Source organism: Pongo pygmaeus, chromosome 10, assembly GCF_028885625.2.
Source record: "Pongo pygmaeus isolate AG05252 chromosome 10, NHGRI_mPonPyg2-v2.0_pri, whole genome shotgun sequence".
Taxonomy (NCBI): domain Eukaryota; kingdom Metazoa; phylum Chordata; class Mammalia; order Primates; family Hominidae; genus Pongo; species Pongo pygmaeus.
Window position 1 is genome coordinate 75,170,912 of NC_072383.2, and position 23,150 is coordinate 75,194,061.

The 23,150-nt window shown below is 38.4% G+C and overlaps 1 long non-coding RNA gene across 1 annotated transcript in view; it reads left to right on the top strand.

Moving 5' to 3' along the window:
* LOC129009805 (uncharacterized) overlaps positions 1–23,150 on the top strand; it is a 52,260-nt gene that overhangs the window by 27,564 nt on the left and 1,546 nt on the right. Inside the window, exon 2 of the long non-coding RNA XR_008492848.1 lies at positions 13,113–13,206. This is a non-coding gene — a long non-coding RNA (uncharacterized LOC129009805). The remainder of the gene's footprint in view (positions 1–13,112; positions 13,207–23,150) is intronic.

A 23,150-nucleotide genomic window follows, 5' to 3' on the forward strand; every position in this document is an offset into this window, starting at 1 on the left:
AAATCAATGTGCAAAAATCACAAGCATTCTTATACACCAATAACAGACAAACAGAGAGCCAAATAAAATACCTAGGAATCCAACTTACAAGGGTCATGAAGGACCTCTTCAAGGAGAACTACAAACCACTGCTCAATGAAATAAAAGAGGATACAAACAAATGGAAGAACATTCCATGCTCATGGGTAGGAAGAATCAATATTGTGAAAATGGCCATACCGCCCAAGGTCATTTATAGATTCAATGCCATCCCCATCAAGCTACCAATGACTTTCTCCACAGAATTGGAAAAAACTACTTTAAAGTTCATATGGAACCAGAAAAGAGCCCACATTGCCAAGTCAATCCTAAGCCAAAAGAACAAAGCTGGTGGCATCATGATACTTGACTTCAAACTATACTACAAGGCTACAGTAACCAAAACAGCATGGTACTGGTACCAAAACAGAGATATAGACTAATGGAACAGAACAGAGCCCTCAGAAATAATGCCGCATATCTACAACTATCTGAACTTTGAGAAACCTGACAAAAACAAGAAATGGGGAAAGGATTCCCTATTTAATAAACGGTGCTGGGAAAACTGGCTAGCCATATGTAGAAAGCTGAAACTGGATCCCTTCCTTAAACCTTATACAAAAATCAATTCAAGATGGATTAAAGACTTACATGTTAGAACTAAAACCATAAAAAGCCTAGAAGAAAACCTAGGCAATACCATTCAGGACATAGGCATGGGCAAGGACTTCATGTCTAAAACACCAAAAGCAATGGCAACAAAAGCCAAAATTGACAAATGGGATCTAATTAAATGAAAGAGCTTCTACACAGCAAAAGAAACTACCATCAGAGTGAACAGGCAACCTACAGAATGGGAGAAAATTTTTGCAACCTACTCATCTGACAAAGGGCTAATATCCAGAATCTACAATGAATTCAAACAAATTTACAAGAAAAAACAAACAACCCCATCAACAAGTGGGCGAAGGACATGAACAGACACTTCTCAAAAGAAGACATTTATGCAGCCAAAAGACACATGAAAAAATACTCATCATCACTGGCCATCAGAGAAATACAAATAAAAACCACAATGAAATGCCAACTCACACCAGTTAGAATGGCGATCATTAAAAAGTCAGGAAACAACAGGTGCTGGAGAGGATGTGGAGAAATAGGAAGACTTTTACACTGTTGGTGGGACTGTAAACTAGTTCAACCCTTGTGGAAGTCAGTGTGGCAATTCCTCAGGGATCTAGAACTAGAAATACCATTTGACCCAGCCATCCCATTACTGGGTATATACCCAAAGGACTATAAATCATGCTGCTATAAAGACACATGCACATGTATGTTTATTGTGGCACTATTCACAATAGCAAAGACTTGGAACCAACCCAAATGTCCAACAATGATAGACTGGATTAAGAAAGTGTGGCATGTGTCGGGAGCCAAGGTGGCTGAATAGGAACAGCTCCAGTCTACAGCTCCCAGCGTGAGCGACACAGAAGATGGGTGATTTCTGCATTTCCATCTGAGGTACCGGGTTCATCTCACTAGGGAGTGCCAGACAGTGGGCGCAGGTCAGTGGGTGCACGCACTGTGTGCGAGCCAAAGAAGGGCAAGGCATTGCCTCACTCGGGAAGCGCAAGGGGTCAGGGAGTTCCCTTTCCTAGTCAAAGAAAGGGGTGACAGATGGCACCTGGAAAATCGGGTCACTCCCACCCGAATACTGCGCTTTTCTGACAGGCTTAAAAAATGGCACACAAGGAGATTCACACCTGGCTCAGAGGGTCCTACGCCCACAGAGTCTCGCTGATTGCTAGCACAGCAGTCTGAGATCAAACTGCAAGGTGGCAGCGAGGCTGGGGGAGGGGCGCCCGCCATTGCCCAGGCTTGCTTAGGTAAACAAAGCAGCCGGGAAGCTGGAACTGGATGGAGCCCACCACAGCTCAAGGAGACCTGCCTGCCTCTGTAGGCTCCACCTCTAGGGGCAGGGCACAGACAAACAAAAAGACAGCAGTAACCTCTGCAGACTTAAATGTCCCTGTCTGACAGCTTTGAAGAGAGCAGTCGTTCTCCCAGCACGCAGCTGGAGATCTGAGAACGAGCAGACTGCCTCCTCAAGTGGGTCCCTGACCCCTGACCCCCGAGCAGCCTAACTGGGAGGCATCCCCCAGCAGGGGCAGACTGACACCTCATAGGCCAGGTACTCCAACCGACCTGCAGCTGAGGGTCCTGTCTGTTAGAAGGAAAACTAACAAACAGAAAGGACATCCACACCAAAAACCCATCTGTACATCACCATCATCAAAGACCAAAAGCAGATAAAACCACAAAGATGGGGAAAAAACAGAGCAGAAAAACTGGAAACTCTAAAAAGCAGAGTGCCTCTCCTCCTCCAAAGGAACGCAGTTCCTCACCAGCAAAGGAACAAAGCTGGACGGAGAATGACTTTGACGAGTTGAGAGAAGAAGGCTTCAGAGGATCAAATTACACCGAGCTACGGGAGGATATTCAAACCAAAGGCAAAGAAGTTGAAAACTTTGAAAAAAATTTAGAAGAATGTATAACTAGAATAACCAATACAGAGAAGTGCTTAAAGGAGCTGATGGAGCTGAAAGCCAAGGCTCAAGAACTATGTGAAGAATGCAGGAGCCTCAGGAGCCGATGTGATCAACTGGAAGAAAGGGTATCAGCAATGGAAAATGAAACGAATGAAATGAAGTAAGAAGGGAAGTTTAGAGAAAAAAGAATAAAAAGAAACGAGCAAAGCCTCCAAAAAATATGGGACTATGTGAAAAGACCAAATCTACGTCCGACTGGTGTACCTGAAAGTGACAGGGAGAATGGAACCAAGTTGGAAAACACTCTGCAGGATATTATCCAGGAGAACTTCCCCAATCTAGCAAGGCAGGCCAACATTCAGATTCAGGAAATACAGAGAATGCCACAAAGATACTCCTTGAGAAGAGCAACTCCAAGACACATAACTGTAAGATTCAACAAAGTTGAAATGAAGGAAAAAATGTTAAGGGCAGCCAGAGAGAAAGGTCGGATTACCCTCAAAGGGAAGCCCATCAGACTAACAACGGATCTCTCGGCAGAAACTCTACAAGCCAGAAGAGGGTGGGGGCCAATATTCAACATTCTTAAAGAAAAGAATTTTCAACCCAGAATTTCATATCCAGCCAAACTAAGCTTCATAAGTGAAGGAGAAATAAAATCCTTTAGAGACAAGCAAATGCTGAGAGATTTTGTCACCACCAGGCCTGCCCTAAAAGAGCTCCTGAGGGAAGCGCTAAACATGGAAAGGAACAACCGGTACCAGCCGCTGCAAAATCATGCCAAAATGTAAAGACCATTGAGACTAGGAAGAAACTGCATCAACTAATGAGCAAAATAACCAGCTAACATCATAATGACAGGATCAAATTCACACATAAAAATATTAACTTTAAATGCTCCAATTAAATGGACTAAATGCTCCAATTAAAAGACACAGACTGGCAAATTGGATAAAGAGTCAAGACCCATCAGTGTGCTGTATTCAGGAAACCCATCTCACGTGCAGAGACACACATAGGCTCAAAATAAAAGGATGGAGGAAGATCTACCAAGCAAATGGAAAGCAAAAAAAGGCAGGGGTTGCAATCCTACTTTCTGATAAAACAGACTTTAAACCAATGAAGATCAAAAGAGACAAAGAAGGCCATTACATAATGGTAAAGGGATCATTCAACAAGAAGAGCTAACTATCCTAAATATATATGCACCCAATACAGGAGCACCCAGATTCATAAAGCAAGTCCTGAGTGACTTACAAAGAGACTTAGACTCCCACACATTAATAATGGGAGACTTTAACACCCCACTGTCAACATTAGACAGATCAACGAGACAGAAAGTCAACAAGGATACCCAGGAATTGAACTCAGCTCTGCACCAAGCGGACCTAATAGACATCTACAGAACTCTCCACCCCAAATCAACAGAATATACATTTTTTTCAGCACCACACCACACCTATTCCAAAATTGACCACATACTTGGAAGTAAAGCTCTCCTCAGCAAATGTAAAAGAACAGAAATTATAACAAACTATCTCTCAGATCACAGTGCAATCAAGCTAGAACTCAGGATTAAGAGTCTCACTCAAAACCACTCAACTACATGGAAACTGAACAACCTGCTTCTGAATGACTACTGGGTACACAACGAAATGAAGGCAGAAATAAAGATGTTCTTTGAAACCAACAAGAACAAAGACACAACATACCAGAATCTCTGGGATGCATTCAAAGCAGTGTGTAGAGGGAAATTTATAGCACTAAATGCCCACAAGAGAAAGCAGGAAAGATCCAAAATTGACACCCTAACATCACAACTAGAAAAGCAAGAGCAAACACATTCAAAAGCTAGCAGAAGGCAAGAAATAACTAAAATCAGAGCAGCACTGAAGGAAATAGAGACACAAAAAACCCTTCAAAAAATTAATGAATCCAGGAGCTGGTTTTTTGAAAGGATCAACAAAATTGATAGACCGCTAGCACGACTAATAAAGAAAAAGAGAAGAATCAAATAGATTCAATAAAAAATGATAAAGGGGATATCACCACCGATGCCACAGAAATACTAACTACCATCAGAGAATACTACAAACACCTCTACACAAATAAACTAGAAAATCTAGAAGAAATGGATAAATTCCTCGACACATACACCCTCCCAAGACCAAACCAGGAAGAAGTTAAATCTCTGAATAGACCAATAACAGGAGCTGAAATTGTGGCAATAATCAATAGCTTACCAACCAAAAAGAGTCCAGGACCAGATGGATTCACAGACGAATTCTACCAGAGGTACAAGGAGGAACTGGTACCATTCCTTCTGAAACTATTCCAATCAATAGAAAAAGAGGGAATCCTCCCTAACTCATTTTATGAGGCCAGCATCATCCTAATACCAAAGCCGGGCAGAGACACAATCAAAAAAGAGAAATTTAGACCAATATCCTTGATGAACATTGATGCAAAAATCCTCAATAAAATACTGGCAAATCGAATCCAGCAGCACATCAAAAAGCTTATTCACCATGATCAAGTGGGCTTCATCCCTGGGATGCAAGGCTGGTTCAATATGTGCAAATCAATAAATGTAATCCAGCATATAAACAGAACCAAAGACAAAAACCACATGATTATCTCAATAGATGCAGAAAAGGCCTTTGACAAAATTCAACAACACTTCATGCTAAAAACTCTCAATAAATTAGGTATTGATGGGACGTATCTCAAAATAATAAGAGCTATCTATGACAAACCCACAGCCAATATCATACTGAATGGGCAAAAACTGGAAGCATTCCCTTTGAAAACTGGCACAAGACAGGGATGCCCTCTCTCACCACTCCTATTCAACATACTGTTGGAAGTTCTGGCCAGGGCAATTTGGCAGGAGAAGGAAATAATGGGTATTCAATTAGGAAAAGAGGAAGTCAGATTGTCCCTATTTGCAGACGACATGATTGTATATTTAGAAAACCCCATCGTCTCAGCCCAAAATCTCCTTAAGCTGATAAACAACTTCAGCAAAGTCTCAGGATACAAAATTAATGTGCAAAAATCACAAGCATTCTTATACACCAACAACAGACAAACAGAGAGCCAAATCATGAGTGAACTCCCATTCACAATTGCTCCAAAGAGTATAAAATACCTAGGAATCCAACTTACAAGGGATGTGAAGGACCTCTTCAAGGAGAACTACAAACCACTGCTCAATGAAATAAAAGAGGATACAAACAAATGGAAGAACATTCCATGCTCATGGGTAGGAAGAATCAATATCATGAAAATGGCCATACTGCCCAAGGTAATTTACAGATTCAATGCCATCCCCATCAAGCTACCAATGACTTTCTTCACAGAACTGGAAAAAACTACTTTAAAGTTCATATGGATCCGAAAAAGAGCCCGCATCACCAAGTCAATCCTAAGCCAAAAGAACAAAGCTGGAGGCATCACACTACCTGACTTCAAACTATACTACAAGGCTACAGTAACCAAAACAGCATGGTACTGGTACCAAAACAGAGATATAGATCAATGGAACAGAACAGAGCCCTCAGAAATAATGCTGCATATCTACAACTATATGATCTTTGAGAAACCTGACAAAAACAAGAAATGGGGAAAGGATTCCCTATTTAATAAATGGTGCTGGGAAAACTGGCTAGCCATATGTAGAAAGCTGAAACTGGATCCCTTCCTTACACCTTATACAAAAATCAATTCAAGATGGATTAAAGACTTAAACATTAGACCTAAAACCATAAAAACCCTAGAAGAAAACCTAGGCATTACCATTCAGGACATAGGCATGGGCAAGGACTTCATGTCTAAAACACCAAAAGCAATGGCAACAAAAGCCAAAATTGACAAATGGGATCTAATTAAACTAAAGAGCTCTGCACAGCAAAAGAAACTACCATCACAGTGAACAGGCAACCTACAAAATGGGAGAAAATTTTCACAACCTATTCATCTGACAAAGGGCTAATATCCAGAATCTACAATGAACTCAAACAAATTTACAAGAAAAAAACAAACAACCCCATCAAAAAGTGGGCAAAGGACATAAACAGACACTTCTCAAAAGAAGACATTTATGCAGCCAAAAGACACATGAACAAATGCTCACCATCACTGGCCATCGGAGAAATGCAAATCAAAACCACAATGAGATACCATCTCACACCAGTTAGAATGGCAATCATTAAAAAGTCAGGAAACAACAGGTGCTGGAGAGGATGTGGAGAAATAGGAAGACTTTTACACTGTTGGTGGGACTGTAAACTAGTTCAACCCTTGTGGAAGTCAGTGTGGCGATTCCTCAGGGATCTAGAACTAGAAATACCATTTGACCCAGCCATCCCATTACTGGGTATATACCCAAAGGACTATAAATCATGCTGCTATAAAGACACATGCACATGTATGTTTATTGCGGCATTATTCACAATAGCAAAGACTTGGAACCAACCCAAATGTCCAACAATGATAGACTGGATTAAGAAAATGTGGCACATATACACCATGGAATACTATGCAGCCATAAAAAATGATGAGTTTATGTCCTTTGTAGGGACATGGATGAAACTGGAAATCATCATTCTCAGTAAACTATTGCAAGAACAAAAAACCAAACACCGCATGTTCTCACTCATAGATGGGAATTGAACAATGAGAACACATGGACACAGGAAGGGGAACATCATGCTCTGGGGACTGTTGTGGGGTGGGGGGAGGGGGGAGGGATAGCATTGGGAGATATAGCTAATGCTAGATGACGAGTTAGTGGGTGCAGCACACCAGCATGGCACATGTATACATATGTAAGTAACCTGCACATTGTGCACATGTACCCTAAAACTTAAAGTATAATAATAATAAAAAAAAAGAAAATGTGGCACATATACACCATGGAATACTATGCAGCCATAAAAAATGATGAGTTCATGTCCTTTGTAGGGACATGGATGAAGCTGGAAACCATCATTCTCGGCAAACTATCGCAAGGACAAAAAACCAAACACTGCATGTTCTCACTCATAGGTGGTAATTGAACAATGAGAACACATGGACACAGGAAGGGGAACAGCACACACCGGGGCCTGTTGTGGGGTGGGGGGAGGAGGAAGGGATAGCATTAGGAGATATACCTAATGTTAAATGACGAGTTAATGGGTGCAACACACCAACATGGCACATGTATACATATGTAACAAACCTGCACGTTGTGTGCATGTACCCTAAAACTTAAAGTATATTAAAAAAAAGTTAAAATACAAAAAAAAAAAAAGAAAATAGGGCTTCTTCATTAAGATGCAACTTTTATCTGATGGAATATTGTCTTGATAGAGCAAAAACACTTGTTGCCGTCTGCTAGAACATTATATTAATAACTCAGCCAACTATGTGAATGATGGCCTCTAGGGTTACACAGTGCACATTGCGCAATTGTATCCAATTATCCTTTAAAAGTACAATGACAGCAAACAGAAAATGGAGCAGCCTACCTGGGTCAATTTCTTTGGAGTCATGGGGATTAAGAGGAGTAGAGTTGTATCCTTTAGATGTGTCAAAGGGCAAAGACAAGATGGAAAGCCAGAACTTGAGTCTCAGTATTATTACAGGATACACAGAAAATAAGAGCTAAATATGGGACCAAGTGGGGAACTAGGATATTGAAGTTGCCAAGAGCCGGGAGTTGGGTAGACAAATGTAATTCATTTATGCAGAAATTTTGAATAAGGAGTGTAGCTTGCCCATTTAGCCCTGAATTCCATCTTTGCTCAGCTACTGCTGCAGCCATCTCCATACTTTCCCCTCTCCTGAGTCATTTCCACCAGCAGACCCACATGCTGTAATCCTGTCTTACAAATTCCTCCCTTGATCCCACGTCTTTTAGATTCTGCCACATTTCTCCACTCCCTTTTATAGCAAAAGTCCTCCAAATAGTTGCCTGTATGTACAGTTTCTACCTTCACACTCTTGAAAACATACCAGCCAGCAAAATCTTTCTTATGAAGTCAGCAATGACCTGCATGTTGCCAATAAAATGATCCACTCTTAGTCTACATGTTCTTGAACGATCATGTGTAGTTAGCACATCTGACCACACTCTCCTTGGAACAATTTATTTTTAAACTTCTCAGCCACCACAGTCTCCTACTTTTCTTCCTGTTTCATCGATCCTTTCCTTCTCAACTGCCTTTCCTGACTTCCCCTGCTCTACTTCACCTCAAATTTTGGGGTACTCCAGGATTTGTGTCTGTCCCTTCTCTACTCTATGCATACATTTTCTCCAGTAATTCCATCGGAATCACTTTCTAAGTGATTTCATCCAGCTTTGTAGCTTTACAATATCACTCATGATTAACTCCCAAGTGTATACACCTGGCCCACACATAGATGCCCTACTGCCTATGTGCCCATGTAACAGGCATCTCAAACAGCCCAGAAGGCAGGGGACTGGACACAGTACTAATTGCAGCCTGTGCCCTATTTTCCAACCACTCTGGCAATACTGATGAAGGAATGAATAATAATAATAACAATTAATATTCAGTGCTTACTTTGTTCTGGGTACTTTTCATGTAAAAATATTTAATCCTCACAGCAAATCAATTAGGTAACATTATTTTCATCTCTGATTTACATAAGAGGAAATCGAGGCTCAGAGAGGTTCAAGTCCAATGGCAGAGTCAGTGTTTGAATGGAATAATCAGAAATTAGCAAACATTTTTTGTAAAGGGTCCATTGATAAATATTTTCAGCTGTGTGGTGCATTCTGCCTCTATTGCTATAACTCACATTTGCTCTTGTAGTGTGCAAAGCAGTCACAGACAATATGTAAATGAACACAAAGCTGTGTTCCAGTAAAACTTTATTTATGAAAGCCAGTTGTGAGTCACATTGGACCCACATGTGACCCACCACCTGATTTCATTAATAAAGTTTATGAAACTTTATTTATGATTGTAATAAAGTAGTAGATTGCCAACCGCTGCTTGAAACCATTATTCTTGTATTACTTGGATTAAATGAATGACTGAACAAGTGAAAGGACCAATGAATGAATGAATGACTCCTCTTTGGTCTCCTCAATCCTCTCATGAGTATTCAGAAGATTGTTACAGAATCACATTACTACCAAGGGTAAAAACACCACAATCTGTCTTTAGGGTGAAATGAGGAATACATGAGTGACAAACCTTACAGGTTTACTGTTTCGGCTCCTGAGTTGGGTCAGGTCAGCAGTGTTCTAGCTCCCTGAGACTCTACTTCCATGACAAAGAACTGCAAATTATAACTTTCTATTTGGGGATCCTTTTCCCTCTAGGGGAAAATATATGTGAAAAGATCTTGAAATGATTGTGGAAAGAGCTTGACTTTGGAGTTAGACTAAGTTCACATATCATGAGCTTGACTTGGAGTTAGACTAAGTTCACATATCATTTTTTTCCCACGTTTTATCTTCTCTGAGGTTCCATTTCCTGATCTGTAAAATAGGGACAAGAATACATATCCTGCAAGATTGTGTCAATACTGGAAGGGGTTAGAGTTCATTTGCCCAGCATAGTGTCTTGATCTGGTAGGTCCTAATCACAAATGGTAGCCACCATCGTTAAGTCCTATCATAACCCTTTAATAACCACTTTAAGGGACAACAGTATGTAGGGCTGCTCAGAAAGCAAAATGTCTGTCTAGAGTGAATTTAATTACAACATCAACTTGCATCCTAACAGCAGCAACTTCACACGGGGATTGTTCATCTGCACTGGTGGATTTCTGATCTCTAGTAGCACTGAGGTAAATGTACAAGGCTCTAAAGTTCCCATAAGCACATTTTCTCAGGTCAGTCTTTGCCATTTAAATGCAAAGCATGCAATCCTCCCTCCCTCAACACACACCCCAGAGAGTTTCTCTATTTAATATGTTTTACGTTAATTTGCCATTGTTTGGGAGTACACAAGGTGTGACAGTCTGATTACTAAGTCAGATTATATATGTGTGTGTGTGTGTGTGTGTGTGTGTGTGTATTTGAGATGGAGTCTCCCTCTGTCTTTCCCAGGCTGGAGTGCAGTAGTGCAATCTTGGCTCACTGCAACCTCCACCTCCCAGGTTCAAGCGATTCTCCTGCCTCAGCCTCCCGAGTAGCTGGGATTATAGGTATGTGCCACGACACCTGGCTAATTTTTGTATTTTTAGTAGAGACAGGGTTTCACCATGTTGGGTAGGCTGGTCTCGAACTCCTGACCTCAAGTGATCTACCTGCCTAAGCCTCCCAAAGTGCTAGGATTACAGGAGTGAGCCACCCCGCCTGGCCAGATAATATTTTTTTGTTACAAAATAACACCGGGATAAGTGCTATTGTTACTTTCAGCTTCTCTTTAATATTGAAATTCACTCAGAAGTTAATTGGTTGACAGAAGAGCTAATCACCCGAGAGAAGTGTTTGAGCAAGGGTATTCCTCCTCTGGTGGTTGGCTGTGAGACTGGGGAGGAGAGCATTACAGGTGTTTTCCATGGTTGCCAATTTCCCTAATGTCTTGGGTGCTGCAAACTGATTTTCCTCTGCCAGCACATTTAGTTTACAAGATGATTCTTGCGTAAAACCCTGCTGGTTACATTTATGAGAACATATGCAAAATTAAACCAGTGACCCAGTAGTCAAATAAAACTTTCCATAAATTGTTGAGCTTGTTCTTTGCTTTTCTTAAAGCAAATGAGCACTTTGTCTATTAATTTTCCAAATAAATGCTCTTGTAACAAATATAAGCTTTATGGGTCCAGAATGGGGTGCAAGCAACAAAACTGCACCCTCCCAGTGAGATCAAAGACCTCCCTCTGTTTACTGGACACAGGTTAGGGCCCCCATGCCTGGTTCTACTAACACAGGCCCAGCATCTGTGGCAGCACCTCAGGACATTACTTAGTAAGCCAGAGCTCAGAATCAGTTGGACATAAGGTCTCACGATAATTTGGACTTCACCCAGGCAGGCCTCAGGTAGAACTCGCTCCATATGGTGACTGTGTTAAGCACATAAGATGCCTTATTTAGCACCAACAGGAGCCTCTGCATTTCTTCCTGGGTGCACTAGTAAAGAACACAGATGTCAGTCAACACTCTGTTAGGATACTGGGGGAAGAGAGAATGAGAATATAAATGCACAGAATGTATTTAATTGTGCTATCCAACCAGATTTTTCACAGAACTTTTGGCTCATGGTAAAATCTTGGGATTCTACCATTCTAGTCACTTTTGAGGAGTTTTTGCATTTGTTGTTACCACCGTCATCATTATCAATCATTTAATGAGCTAACCTGTAAGGTGTTATGGCAGGAACTGTGGAGGATCCCCAAAAAGAAATAGGAGACATAATCCCTGCCAGAGATCCCATCCTCACCTAGGAATGGTCATTGCTGACTGGGGGGCGAGGAGGCTGCAGGAAGATGATAGTGAGAAGGGAGCTCATTAGCTCCTTGAACTCAGATAATTTGGGATTTTGGGACATATCTCCAAGAATCCTATTTATGCAGAACACACATATCTCTTTGGAGAACTGGGTGGGGAAAAGGGGACTCTGGTACTGGTGAGTCAGGGTTCTAAGCCCTTGAGTATTTCTAAGGCTGGTGAATGAACACCAAAGTGAAAGAAATATCTCTAGTGTGAGGCAGCATATCCTGTGTATGTAGGTGTGCCCATGGATGGCACCCAGCAGGAAGCTACATTCTGGCATTTGCTATCTGGCATTTGAGTCTATACCTGATGGTTAGGGACTAGCCTACTGCAAACAATGCTTTGATCATGAATCAGCCTCAAGTTGTCCTGAGGCCTTTTTCTTCATTCAGTTTTTCATAACATTTCCTACATCTTGCACAGAAAGATAAGACTTTCAGGTGCCTTTTACAGCAGGGAGCTGATGTGCTCAAGCACAAGAGTAGAACATTTCCCAGCCGTTCACCCTTAGAACTAACTTTGAAATGACAAGTTCTTTCTTTTTTTTCATTTTTTCTATCTCAGCATTTATAATCCTTGCACTTCTGATTTTAATCTTTCTAATAGATTATACACTTCTTGAGGACAGGAACTATACCTCTTTTCTCTGCTGTATATTCTGATTTTAGCCTTCTTTCTAATAGATTATAAACTTCTTGAGGACAGGAACTGTACCTCTTTTCTCCACTGAATAGACCCAGTGCCTACTAGAGGGGAATCCTCTTCCTCCCATTCAATATGAAGTAGCATTTAGGAAGCCTTCCCAGAATATGTAAAGGAGGCACTTCAGCCCCAGTCTCCCTGATTCTTCTCGACAAGTGAATATTTCTGCATTAGGACATGCAATTAAATGTGCACATGTACCCTAAAACTTAAAGTATAATAATAATAAAATAAAAAAAATAAAAAAAAAAGATAAAAAAAGTCAGCATGAATTGAGGAAACAAGGAATGCATTGATTCTTGATTCTAAAATTATTATATGGCAATAGCACGGCTTTGCTTTCATAGTAAGCTTAACTAATATTAATCAGCTTCTCTCTCCAGAATGCATTTCAATTAATGGAAGGAGAAGAAACTCTGAAGTGTATTGGATGAGGGACGAACTGGACTGTTAACGTTTCAGCTGAAGAATTTACAAGTATGTGAAAATCTACACTATATATGCCTTGATAGAATACATGTTTACTATTTTCAATATTTATTGGCTGTTTACAGTGTGCCAAATAGTTTCTTGACAGGATGTTCCCTGAATAAGCCTATAATTTACTTTAGGGGTTTGACTATGGATGTAATTTAACGTGATAGGACAGAAAAATGACGCCATTAATCAGATTGATGTATTTGTAAATTAAAATAAATAAATCAGGATTTATGCTCCTATAGTACATTTATTATAAATAAATATTAGGAGTCTACATATAGACTACATTAAAATAATAAATATTTTAAAGAAAAGGTCATATAAATAGTTCACTTTCAAGTTATTTAGCTTACAGAGTTTGTCCTAAATCTTCCCATAACTAAAGAATATATTCAATGTGTAGGTTGTGTTTTCTTTGGAATTTGTTGTGTTAAATGATTAGTAATTGAAACAGTACAGAACTTCCTTTGCTTTGAAGTATGTATATGTCTGGGCACATTTCTGCTGTCGTAGTTTAGAGCGATTTTTTTCCTCCTTTGCTCTTACATGATTACTGCAGAATTTTTTTTTTTTTTAGTAAGAGAAGCTGGTTGCAAGTCCAGCAATAAAATAGGCAAAGTAGAACTTTCAGTGAAAAACAAAATTCGCTTCTATGTGATTGACCAGAAGGAGGCTCCCTTCCACCTCACTGTGTAAAGTTAGAACAAAAGCTTCTAAACTTACATCTTCCCAGGCAGCTCTAGTTTTTCCCAAGCTGTATCTGTCATTGGTGGTGGTAGGAGGGGGTACCCTGAAATTTTCCCTGGAGGAACAGAATTTAAAGATGCATCACTGGTAAGAAGGCTTCAGCAATTGCAAAGTACACTTCCTTCTACCAGCTCCTTCACATAATTTTCTCTCTTGGTTGAATAACTATGGAAGTAGAATGATACTTACTAGAGACTGGAAACAGTGTATGGGGGAGGGAGAAGGGATGAAGAAAGGTTGGTTAATTGGCACAAACATACAGTTAGATAAAGTTCTAATTTTGGATAGACTAGGGTAACTACAGTGAAGAATAATGTATGGTATATTTCAAAACAGCTAGCTGAGAGGACTTGAAATGTTCCCAACACATAGAAATGATAAATGCTTGAGGTGATGGACATTCTAAATACCCTGACTTGATCAATATGCATTCTGTGCATTTAACAAAATATCACGTGTACCCTATAAATATGTGCAAATATTATATATCAATTAAAAAATGAAATTCTCCTCACTAACTTTGAATATCACATTATTCCTTAACTTTGTTGCTACAGTGTTGTTTTTTTCAAACTTATGCTTGAATCTCTAATACAATATTTTAAAAATTAATTTTTTTGGAATGAATCAAAGCAGTTGGATTTTAAAAAACATATAGTTGTGGCTGCTACTTGCCTATTTGTGTTAGTCTCTATGTATCTATAAGAAACACTTCTCGTGTTTGTAACATAGGATAATCACAATTCACTCCAAATGCTCTAATTACATTGCATTTTCCAATGAAGAGGATACCAGGAGATTCAGAATGTTGAACAAAAACTCCCAAATCTTTGGAGAGTAAAGAGGGATGTGAAGATGCACTCATCACTGCAGGCATATTGTCCACCATAATATGTCACGAGATCATTTTCAATCAATTAATCTTCCTGTTGTTGTCCTTCATAGTCAAGAAAGGCAATTTGTGTGTTTATTGCAAAAACAGCATTGTTGCTCTTTTGAAAACCCTTGCCCTTTAACAACAGAGCAGAGGTGGTTATGAAATAGCCAACTGTTACTAATTTTGGAGGAGTAACATCTCAAATAAACTGTCTTCTGGAGATGCTGATGGAGTCAGTGAACAGCAGAATGATGATGAGTTTATCTGTGCTAATTGTGCCTTTGAGGATTTGTTCATAGGCAGGGTACAGAACGGATTGGTGCTGTACTTTAAACCTCTGATTGGCATGAAGATTCTGGTTTTGGAAAACTATGGAAGGCAGAATAATGTTCCCCAAGGATGTCTGTGCCAAATCCCTGCAACTTATGAATATGTTACATTACATGGCAAAAGGAGTTTTGCAGAGGTAATTAAGGTGTGGTATTAAAATGGAGAGATTATCCGGGGGGGACTCAATTTAATCACATAATTTTTAAAAGCAGAGAGTGTTCTCCAGATGGAGGAAGATGTAGTGGAAAGAAGGGTCAGAGAATTCAGAGAGTGACAAGTATTTGATGCCCTCTTTCTGATTTTGAGATCTAAGGGGTCACATGCGAGGATGGAGAGAAGCTTCCAGAGCTAATGATGGCCACTGATTGACGGCCCACAAGGAAACAAGGACCTCAGTCTTACATCCCCACAGAACTGAATTCAGCCAACAACATGAATTAGCTTGGATTAAATTTTCCCTCAGTGCCCCCAGTAAAGAATGTAGCCCTGCCAACATCTTGATTTTAGCCTGCTAGTACTCATTTTAGATGGATACCCTACAGAAACTGTGATAATAAATTTGTGTTGTTTTAAGTCACTAAATTTGGGTATTTTGTTACAGTAGCAGTAGAAAACTAAAACATGGGAAATATTTTGAGGGAAATGATGCTTATATTGCATTACTACTTTGCTCTAGACTATTATGATAAACCATGGCTTCGTGAATTCAGTTCAATGACTCTAGGCTTTAGCCATGCAATATTAACAAATGGGATATTAACAATATTAACAAATGGGATAAAAACCAAGACTTGACAAATGTGTTAGTTTCCTATTTCTGTTTTAACAAATTACACAAACTTACTGGCTCAAAACAAAACAAAAGCATTATTTTATAGTTCTGTAGATCAGAAGTGTCATTGGGCTAAAATCAAGGTGTCAGCAGGGCTGCATTCTTTCTGGAGGCTGTAGGGGAGAATTTCATTGTCTTGTTCAGCCTCTAGAGAATGCCTGTATTCCTTGGCTTGTGCCCTTCCACTTTCATTTTCAAAATCAGCAGCATAATGTGGACAAATGTCTTACTCCTACCTCCTCTTATAAAATATTTTTTTGATTGCATTATTGGGTCCACCTGGATAATCCCAGACACTCTCCCCATCTCTCCTTAACTTAATCACACTGCAAAGTGCCTTTTGCTATTTAAGGTAACATATTCACATGTTTGGAAGTTTTAGAGCATAGATGTCTTCGGGGGGGGCCTTTATTTTATTTTATTCTGCTTACCACAGTAAGTGTTTGCGTGTTGGGTTAATACTGTTGAAATACTCACTATTACAGTGCTCTTTCTTGGAACCAAATTGCTGTGCTGTGAGAATTTAATTAACAATATACAGTGGCCTCTATAGAGCAGAACCAAGTCCTCTGGCCAACACACCCAACTGAGCTCCCTACCAGCAGCCAACACTAGTGCCTACTATGTAAGTGACAGCACTGTAGACCTTCCCGCTAGCTCGTTGCCCCAGTCATCAGCACAGAAGCCAAAATGTCTAGTTAACACACAGAACCATGAGAGATAATACATGTTTGTTGTTATTTTAAGCTCCTAAATTTTGGGAGTAGTGTGTTATACAATGAATACTTAACACTGTAGCCTGTTTTGTAAGTGAGCTAACTACTAGAAATTAAAGAATTCTGCTTAGAGTAATATAGGTTCTTCTATCACATATTCAGGATTAAATTGATGACATAGGTCAAAATATGTAAAGTCCTTAGCACAGGGAGTGGCATATAGCAAGTCCTCTGAGATATTAGTTACTTTTTCCCAGACAATCTTTTTGATGCAGAGATTACCTCCTACCACTCCAGTAAAAAGGAGAGGATTCCTCTCTGTTAGGTATATATTTAATTTCATATGTAACACAACATAGTATATTGTCTAATAATTTTACTTGGTGGTCTGTGATTTAAAGTTATAAAGCCTTAACTGAACAATACTTATTTGCTCCAAAAAATCATTTCTCTGAAAATATAACATCATAACTAAATTTTATAATATAAAGTAGAGCCTTGCAGTTCATATTGTTTAATTGCTCTGTCACATAAGAATCTTAGAATTTTTCGTAGTTTGTTCAATTGCTGTAAATGACTTCTGAAAGTAATATAATTATAACTTGTAACGGTAAATGCATTCATAGAATTCATGGAGCAAGCTGAATATGTAACTGTTCATTTGGAGCCGAGTTGATTACCATTTGAAAACAGTTAATGGAATAGCTGATTAGAATACATTGCAAAGAATCATAATTTAATTTTACATCACCTAGAAAAAATCTGATGCCATGCGTGTTAATGGCAGTTTTGAGGGGCATAAAGATTGACGTATTTTCCTGAGCTAAGCAATATACGCAATGCTGGCTCAGTGAAAAACTTGTATTTCAAAATACATGAAGTAAGTTATACAATATAACTTTATGTGATTAAATTCATGTGAGTATTAAAAATGTGAGTGAAGTTTATGAGTAAGGTTTAAGCTCACTTAAAGCAATGCACTGTGTGATTTGGGCAGAAATCTAGCTCAATGGTGGCTTTCAAGTTTTCACAGAAGACTATTTGAATAGATTACGTTCACTTTGTTTTCAACCTGCTTTTCTCCTCCCCACTTTGGAATCTCTACATTGAAGTTACAGAGATTTTTTTTTTAAACCCACAAAACTGTTATGTCATTCCATGCTTAAAGTGGTTTTCCCCTTACCTCCATATAAAGTCCAAATTCTTTAACTCACCATAAAGGCTGTGTCTGATCTGCCACTGATGATCCTGCAGACTTAATCTCTTGAGAGTTTCCTCAACTTCTGTAGTTTCAGTCATGGAGAAGAACTTGTAATTCCCTGAAACTCTTTCCTCTCTAGGTAATGTGGCCTGGCTATTTCCTACACACCTATAAAGCCTCATTTAAGTGTCACTTCATCTAGGAAGCTTTTCTTGACCCCTTTTCCCAAGTAGCAACTCTACGTGCACCTACGGCACCTGAGTTTCACTCATTTGATGACACTGATCAAGCTATATCACAATAGCATGTTTGTCTTAATTGAGCATGTGCACCCTTAATTGAGCATACGCACCCTGCAAGAAGTACTGAATGGAGTCATAATTGAATTTAATGCCAAGTACCATACCAGGTACGTAGAGGAGCTCAATACAAATTTGTTAAATAAATAATGGATGCATTTGTTCAAAGTGAGTAGAATATAAAGAACCTCTATCAGTGCAAGGCATTTAGTAGGCACTGGGTATATGTTCATTCATTCATCCCTCATCATGGATCAATACCGCAGGATCCATCATTAGTTGTATGCCATTTCCCACTGGTTTACCATGTGTTATTTACAAAGAAGTAAGCTGTTTAGTTGTATGGTAACATCCTATAGAGTGATTTTCTTGGACTAAGACAAGCTAGATTCCATGAAAACTGAAACTGTAGTTTCTGATTTCAAGGCTTTTGCATAGTCTTATGACTTAATGCTTTCCCTTTCAGGCTTGGCTGGCTCCTTATTCTTTTTTAAATTCTTTTGTTCTGTTCTTTTTTTATTCCTATAAATCTAAGGGGTACAAATGCAATTTTGTTCCATGGATATATTGCATAGTGATAAAGTCTGGGCTTTTAGTGTAACATCAATAGCATAATTTAATGGTGAGATAGGGTCTATCACTCAAAAAGTATAAATTGTACCTATTAAGTAATTTCTCAGGTCTCACCTCCCTCCCACCCTTTTATTCTTCCAAATCTGCAATGTCTGTTTATTCCACACTTTTTGTCCATGTATACACATGACTTAGCTCTCACTTATAAGTGACTACATGTGGTATTTCATTTTCTGTTCCTGAGTTGTTTCACTTAAAATAATGGTCTCTAGTTCCTTTCATGTTGTTGCAAAAGACATGATTTCATTTTTAAATGGCTGAATAGTATTTCATTATATATATAATATATATATCCATTATATATTATATAAATACACACACCCACATATATAAAATATATAATTTAAAAAATCCAATCATTCATTGATAGGCACTTAGATTGATTACGTATCTTTGCTATTGTGAATAGTGCTGTGACAAACATATGAATGCAGGTATCTTTATGATAGCATTTTTTTTTCTTTTCCTTTGAGTAGATATCAGTAGTGGGATTGCTGGATCGAATGATAGTTCTATTTTTGGTTATTTGAGAACGCTATATACCGTTTTTCATGGGGGCTATACTAATTTACATTCACACTAAAAGTGCATAAGCATCCTTTTTTCCGTGCCCATTCACCAAGATCTGTTGTGTTTCGAATTTAAATAATAGCCATTCTGGCTAGGGTAAGATGATATCTCATTGTAGTTTTAATTTGTATTTCTCTGATGATTAATAATATTGAGCATTTTTAAAATATGCTTCTTGGCCATTTGTATATCTTCTTTTGAAAAATATCTATTCATGTCCTTTCCTCACTTTTTAATGGGGCTATTTGTTTTTTGTTGTTGTTGAGTTGTTGAACTCCTTGTAAATTCTGGATATCAGTCCCCTGTTGGATGTGTACTTTCCCATTCTGCAGGTTGTCTGTTCACTGTTGGTTATTTCTTTTGCTATGCAGAGCATTTTAGTTTAATAAAGTCCCATTTGTCTATTTTTGTTTTTGTTGCTTTTGCTTTTGAGGTTTTAGTCATGAATTCTTTGTCTAGACCAGTGTCCACAAGAATTTCCCCTAGGATTTCATAGTATTTTTTATAGCTTTAGGTCTTACTTTTAAGTCTTCAACCCATTTTGAGTTGATTTTTGTATATGGTGGGAGACAGGGGTCCCATTTCATTCTTCTGCATACGGCAATCCAATTTTCCCAGTACCATTTATTGAAAAGGGTATCCTTTCCCCAGTGTATGTTTTTGTTGACTTTCTCAAATATCCGTGGACTTTAAATGTGTGACTTTGTTTCTGGGTTCTTTATTCTATGTGTCTATTTTATTCCAGTACCATGCTGTTTTGGTTACTATCCAGAGATGTCCAATCTTTTGTCTTCCCTGGACCACATTGGAAGAATAAGAATTGTCTTGGGCCACACATAAAATACACTAATGATAATTGATGAGCTAACAAAAAATCACACAAAAAAATCTCATAATGTTTTAAGAAAGTTTACGAATTTGTTTTGGGCTGCATTCAAAGCCATCCTGGGCTGCATGCAGCCTGTGGGCCATGGGTTGAACAAGCTTGTTATAGCCTTATAGTATAATTTGAGGTCAAGTAATGTGACATCTGCAGCTTTGTTCTTTTCATGTAGGATTGCTTTGGCTATTGGGGCTCTTTTTTTGTTCCATATGAATTTAAGAATTTTTTTTTCTAATTCTGTGAAAAATGATATTGGTGTTTTCATAAGGATTGCATTGAATCTATAGATTGCTTTGGGTATTAGGGTCATTTTAATGATATTGATCCTTCTGATCCATGAGCATGTGCCTGTGATGTTTTTCATTTGTTCGTGTCATCTACAATTTCTTTCATCAGTGTTTTGTAGTTTTCCATGTAGAGCTCTTTTGCCTTCTTGGTTAACTATATCTTGATTTGGTTCTCAACTTGATCATTACTGGTGTGTAGGAATGGTACTGATTTTTGTAGGTTAATTTTGTATCCTGAAATGATACGGAATTCACTTACTAAGGTCTCAGCTCCAACGGTTTCTCTTAAGGATTTTCTTGACCACTTAACCCAAAGTCCTCCCTTCTGCAGTCTTCAATTGGTGATTTCAAGTAACTATCACATGGAGTAGTTTTAGTGTCTATTTGTCACTATATAAAATGATCTTGCTTTTGTATTTCTTTTACTCATTGACTGTAACTGTCTTCCAGAATGAAAGTCTATGAGAACAGGGCCTTGCCTGTTGCCCTAGTACTTTTAACACTCCCTGGTATGGGTTGGGTGAATACATGCGTAAAGTAACCTTATAAGACAGCTTCCTTAGTATTATTACATGGGCCAGTATTTCTCAGGATCATTTCAGTTCCTTAAACAAACAAAAATTCTCATTAGACAAATATTCAGTTGCCCATGTGTGGTGATACACTTGATAAAATTTGCACATCCTATGTTGACTTTTCATCAAGTCAATAGAATAGATGGCTAATTCTATCATCGTAACTATTAGTGGCTTTCATTGGGAATGAGAGAAACTGGCCAAGTGATTTTGTATAACCTATTAATTTGGAAAGTACTGTGACAAAACAATAGAATTTTAATTTTTTTAAGAAAAGAACATAAGAGTAATATAAACACAAAATAAATTTTGACAAAATTTGTTTCTCGGGGAAATGTTAGTCGACTTTTCTTTGATTTTTTTCTTGAGTGGGATTGTGTCTTAAACTCTGAAAGGAGGGCAGTATTTGGGGGAAAACATTTTGATTTTTTCTGTACCCTTCACTGAACTCCCTCTACATGAGGGAGAATGACATAATTTAATGGTGAGATAGGGTCAGGAAGTTATTCACTGGCTCATGATTTAACAATAGGTAGAGGTACCACGCAGTCTCTCTCTGGCATTTCACAGGGGCTGTTATACAGTCCATGATGCTCCACACAGTTGGTTGAGTAAGAGATCTTTGCAGATTCAGATTTTCCCAAGATAGGCCCCAAGGTCTAGTACTGGGGAGCTTTACTACTGCTTAAATACAGCTAATACCAGAGAGGGCTAAATACATTTGATGGTTTATTTTGATCCCTATCTGGTTTCCTTTGTTGATTTTTCAACTCATTGGAATTCGTAGGGAAAAGAATAAGACAGTGGGCTTTCTAGAACCTCCAACACCATAATTCCCACTTCCTTCTACAAATGAGAAAGCTTCTTTGGTTTTCTAGGTGAAGAAAAATTTAGAGAATATGAGAAAATTCCATGTTATTATCATCAAAGAACAACATGGGAATAATGCGCTTTTTAAGTAAAGTAAAAATGTAGGATTTAGAAATGACTTTTATTCAGAATCTGAAGTTGTGGCAGTTAAATGATTCCTGTGGCTCTGTGGTATTCCTGCCATGTGAATCTGGAGCCCAGCTGAGTAATACTCTGCATTTGGCTAGAATCAGCAAAGCATTAACAAGTAAACATTTCTGGTTGTCAATTATTAAGCAGTATACTGTTTTCCTTTATTTTCACTAATTCTGTACACTTCTGCAATGAAATGGTGAAGAGTACTTGTGGTAATTGCTGGGTTTCTATATTTGTCTTAGAAATTGACACTTCATAAACACCAAAGTGCTATTTTATAGGTGCTATGTTTGCACATGTGTAGAAACTTAATAATTGTCACTACAATAATTTGATATTCTTTAAAGGGATATGGAAAGTAGAATAGAATTTTTTAAAATTTTCATTTTAATTTGACTCCACTCTAAGCTCCTAGGACTCTAACAATCTCATCTGACTGAAATTCAGATTTAAACAATGGGCCAACATACTTTGATATCTAAGAACAAATGTTAGAGCCTCTTCTAAGTTGACAATAAATTCTACTTGTGTATAAAGATGCTCAAGAAATGCCCTTTTATGCTTATGTAATGAAAGGGCATTTCTATTAAGAGGTGATAAAGGAGCAGAAAGTGGCAAATACTGTCTTGTCTTAGGAAAAAAAGCTATGGATCTTTTAAATGTCAAGAATGGAATTTATCAAAATTGCCTAAAATTTTGGAAAGTAAAAAATTTTAATACAAACCACAGTCTTGATTATTTCAGCTTGTGGCATGTCTTATATAACCTTTAACCCTTATCATCTTCTGACTATGATATGCAAGAGGACTGATAAATAATGATGCAGATTTTTGTTTTTTATTTTCCTAGGCTTACAGAATCAGAAGTCAAACCTACCCATTTTGTGATCTAATCAATTTTCTTTGGTTTAACACCAAGACTAAGGCATCCCCTTCTTAGGCTCTTCCAGCTTATCTGAACTTAGAGTTTTAGTCATTCATATAAAG